Here is a 5,068-nt window from a genome sequence, read left to right as displayed (position 1 = left end):
TAGTTCTAGTATAGTAAACCCAACCATCCCAGCTAATAATTTTGAACTTAAACCATCCCTGTTGCAACTAGTGCAACAAAGACAATTCGTAGGTCTCGCTACTGAGAACCCAAACCAACATTTAAAAATATTTCTTCAATTAGCAAACACTTTTAAAACCAATGGAGCTTCTCCTGAGGAAATACGTTTAAGATTATTTCCTTTTTCCCTCAGAGATAAAGCCCTATCATGGTTAGATTCCCTTCCACCCAATTCCATTACGACTTGGGATAACCTTAGAAGAGTATTTCTTGCTAGATTTTTCCCCCGAGTAAGACCGCCGTTCTTCGAAACCATATAACTAGATTTACCCAAAACCAAGGAGAATCGTTGTTCGAAGCTTGGGAGAGATATAAAGAGTTGTTACGAGCATGCCCACGTCATGGTTTAAAAAATTGGTTAATCATTCAAACCTTCTATAATGGACTTCACTATAACACCAAGATGACCATCGATGCTGCCGCAGGCGGTGCTCTGATGAACAAACCTTATCCTGAAGCTAGTGCCTTCATCGAAGATATGACTCAAAACCATCAATCATGGGGAGTCGAACGAGCGATGGTAGAGAAGAAGGAAGCCCAAGGAGGAGTGCATGAACTAAGCTCTATAGACATGATGCAAGCTAAAATGGATGCATTAGCCCTTAAAGTCGAGCAAATGTGCATAAACCCAAATACTGTAGCCGCAGTTTCGTCGAATTGTGAGATATGTGGAACCAAAGGACACCAATATGCAGAATGCAGTCTATTAAACGAAACTCACTCTAAGCAAGTGAACTACACCCAAGGGAACCCATACTCGAATACCTATAACCCTGGATGGAGGAATCACCTGAACTTCTCCTATAAAAACAATAACCCTATTCAAAATAATGCACCTTTGAGACCTAGCTATCAAGCCCCTAGATCAAATCAACCCATGCAACCTGTGCCACCAAAGCTGAGCCTTGAGAAAATTATGGAAAATTTTATCACCGCTCAAACCCAACAAAACAAGGAGTTCATGAACCAAAACATTCATGTTAACGAATTGATTACTCAGTTAGGAACCAAGGTTGACCAAATAGTTACTCATACTAAGATGCTTGAAACCCATATCTCTCAGGTAGCTTTAAACCAAGCCCCTCAGACTACACCTGGAGGATAGTTCCCTGGACAACCTTAACAAAATCCGAGAGGACAAGCCAATGCCATTACCCTACGAAGTGGGAACGCTTATGATGAGCCACCAAACCCTAGATTGAGTGAACCCGAAACTTCTAAGGAATGTACCAAGCCCCCGGACGAAGTAAAGGAACTAGAGGAACCTGAAAACCAGGAAGGTCGAGAAAAAGGAGAAGAACCTAAAGATAAAACTTATGTACCACCCCCGCCATATAAACCACCTATACCATATCCGCAAAGACTCAAACAAACCCAGATCAATAAACAGTATCAAAAATTTATTAAAGTTATAGAAAAACTTCATGTAGAAATCCCTTTCACAGAAGTCATCACCCAAATACCTTCTTATGCAAAGTTTCTCAAAGACATCCTTACCAACAAACGTAGACTTGACGATCCGAAGCCTTTGGAATGTAATGCTATTTCCGAGGACAAATTAGCAAAGAAAGATAAAGATCCTGGAAATTTCTCCATTCCTTGCCTTTTGGGTAATCATGTCATCGAAAAAGCTTTTCTAGACTTAGGAGCTAGTGTGAGCCTAATGCCTTTAGCAGTTTGTGAGAGGTTAAACTTAGGAGAATTATAGCCCACTAAGATGTTACTTCAGTTAGCCGATAGATCTATTAAATATCCGATAGGCATTTTAGAAGATGTTCCTGTTAGGATAGGTCAGTTATTTATCTCTACTGATTTTGTTGTCATGGACATCAAAGAGGACAATGATATACCAATCCTTTTAGGTAGACCATTCTTATCGACTGCAGGAGCCATAATAGATGTTAAGAAAGGAAAGTTGACATTTGAGGTAGGAGACGAGAAAATAGAATTTATACTTTCGAAATTTCTTATGGCACCTATGATGGGAGACTCGTGTTATGCCTTAGATATCATTGATGAATGTGTTAGAGAATTAGAACAAAAAGAAATTATAAAAACAATTAAGTTACCATCAACTCTCATAAGGGAAGATGATGACTTTAAGAAACCCTACATCGATGATAACCTTTATGAATGTTTATCCCTTACCCCAGATCCTATGCCATGCCCTAAGAAACCAACCTTAGAACTTAAGGAACTGCCTAAGAACCTGAGATATGAGTTCCTCGATGAAAAGATGAACCATCCAGTTATAGTCAGTGCTACCTTGAGCCAAGAGGAAAGAACCAACTTTTTTAGACGTTTTACGAAGATATCCCTCAGCCTTAGGATATAATATTTATGACCTGAAAGGTATAAGCCCATCTGTATGCATGCATCAGATTTCGCTCGAAGAAGATTCAAAACCCTCTAGGGAACATCAGAGAAGAATAAACCCTATAATGAGTGATGTTGTTAAAAAGGAAGTTCTTAAGTTACTTGTGGCAGGTATCATCTACCAGATCTCTGATAGTAAGTGGGTGAGCCCTGTGCATGTAGTACCTAAAAAGGGAGGCATCACAGTCGTGCAAAACGATAAAGGCGAACATGTAGCAAAACATTTAGAAGGAGGATGGCGGATGTGTATAGATTATAGAAAATTAAATAAAGCAACTAGGAAGGATCATTTCCCTTTACCATTTATAGACCAAATGTTGGAGCGTCTAGCCAGACACTATTACTTCTGTTATCTAGATGGATACTCTGGATTCTTCCAAATACCATACCACCCACAGACTAGTGGCCAAGTAGAAGTATCTAATAGGGAGATAAAACAAATCCTAGAGAAAACTGTTTCTATTTCTAGGAGAGACTGGTCTCAGAAGCTTCAAGAAGCATTATGGGCCTATAGAACCGCTTTCAAAACCCCTATAGGAACTACTCCTTTTCAACTAGTTTATGGAAAATCTTGTCACTTACCGTTCGAATTAGAGCATAAGGCCTATTGGCCCATTAAAACTTTGAATTTAGACTACCTAGCCGCTGGAGAAAAGCGTACCCTAGACATTCATAAACTAGAAGAACTTAGGCAATCTGCCTACGAGAATGCAAAAATATACAAAGAGAGGACAAAAGCCTATCACGACAAAAGAATAGTAAAGAAAAACTTCAATATAGGCGATCTTTTTCTCCTTTTCAACTCTAGGTTACGACTCTTCCCTGGAAAGCTACGTTCAAGATGGACTGGTCCTTTCGAAGTATCCAAGATTCTGAGATCCGGAGCCGTAGAAATCAAGAACGAAACCTGTAGTCCATTCATTGTAAATGGACAAAGACTGAAGCGCTACGAAGGAGGAGACATTCCAACATACTACTCAAGCCACACTCTGATTGATCCACCAATCCCTACTACTACAGGTGTATAAATTCTAATCGTCAAGCTAATGACGTTAAACAAGCGTTGCGTGGGAGGCAACCCATGGGTTTTCTTTCATTTTACGTTTTCACATTTATTTAATTTTATTTTTATTTTATCATATTTTGCATTGAGACTAAAATTTGAATGGTTTGCACTTTCAGGATCACTTTCTTAACTTTTACAGGATGTAGGATTTCGATGACATGCACGTGGCCTATAGAGATAATGCTCAGAGAGAGCGCTACATCGCTTTGTATCAGCGCCCTATGGCACCCACACGTTATCCTGATCAGCACTGTATGTAGGCACTGGGTATCGAGCCGAGTGTCCGATTCCTTAGCCACCAGCTTCACTGGGACGAGTTTGCTGACGACTTGAGTAACACCTACAGGAACCTGACATTGGAGTTCCTGAGTTCATTCGACTATGACCCATACTCTGGACCAGATGGGTATGCTGCTTTCAGGCTCTTTGGAGTTGAGTACTCTTTCAATCAGAAAGAGTTCGACGACCTTTTGGGTTTCCAGACCACTCCTGATGCTAACCCGGAGACATCTATGGGATATTTTCTGGGTAAGGAGGTGGAGAAGTTTTGGAGTGATATATCAGGTGGCGGAAGCCAAGATCTATCTACGCAGCTATCTCATGTTATACATAACCCCGCCTTTAGATACTTTCAGATGATATTAACATATTCCTTCCTGGGAAGACCAGATGCAGAGACACTACTGAGTGAAGAGGAGATCTTCCTATTATTTTGTGCATCCCAGTCTCGCCCAGTAGCATGTGGGAACTTTTTGTTATATAGTCTCAGCAGTATCTCCAGATCTACCGAAGGAGTCATCCATGTGGGCAGAATCATCACGCAGATTGTTGTCGCTTTAGGTCTGTCTCGCAAGCTGTTACATCTTCGGATCTACTGTGGGTACACTACCATGGACACCGACTTCTGTTTGACCAGAGGGTTGATGAGGAGAGCCTCTTTCCACCCATGTCAGTTCTGATTGCTGGTCGATAGCGAGGTTATCCACTATTTCACACTGCCAGATCCTATGATGACCAGTGTGCATGATCCAGTGAATTGGAGTTATGCTCTAGAGGGCCAGGGAGAGACCGTCGAGGAGCCGAGATCACCATCCATTGCTGAATACACGCCTACACCACCATCTCCAAGGATCACTGTTTTCTCTAATAATCTTTCATTGCAGACCCCCGACATCCGTACTCAGATTGTCGAGTGTCATAGAGAGATCGTAGAGCTTAGACAGGAGGTGGCTGACCTCACTTTACAGATGGAAGTGTCTGATCTCACCCATGCTACTGAAGCCAACTGTCTATATCAGGAGATCGCATAGCTCAGGCAGGAGGTAGCCATGCTCTGTGGATCCTCTCAGGAAGACGATATCCCTACTATATGATCTCACCATTTCATCTTACTTTATCTCTTTTTTATATTTCTCGTATTTACATAACTCATCTTATATTATCGCATTTGGAATATTATATAAACTACGTCTATACGTTGATATTTCTACTTTTATCTATATATGTCTTATGTTTGTTTTATTTGCATTTTTTATTTTATTTTAGT

At 40.7% G+C, this 5,068-nt stretch overlaps 1 non-coding gene across 1 annotated transcript; it reads right to left on the bottom strand.

Moving 5' to 3' along the window:
* Nucleotides 1-321: 321 nt before the first annotated feature.
* LOC127098848 (small nucleolar RNA R71) lies at nucleotides 322-428 on the bottom strand. The gene has a single exon (XR_007793534.1). It is a non-coding gene; the product is annotated as a small nucleolar RNA R71 (small nucleolar RNA).
* Nucleotides 429-5,068: the final 4,640 nt, after the last annotated feature.

This window comes from Lathyrus oleraceus, chromosome 6, assembly GCF_024323335.1.
Source record: "Lathyrus oleraceus cultivar Zhongwan6 chromosome 6, CAAS_Psat_ZW6_1.0, whole genome shotgun sequence".
NCBI lineage: Eukaryota > Viridiplantae > Streptophyta > Magnoliopsida > Fabales > Fabaceae > Lathyrus > Lathyrus oleraceus.
The sequence above is the reverse complement of the archived record's forward strand: the minus strand, read 5'-3'. Positions and strand labels throughout refer to the sequence as shown.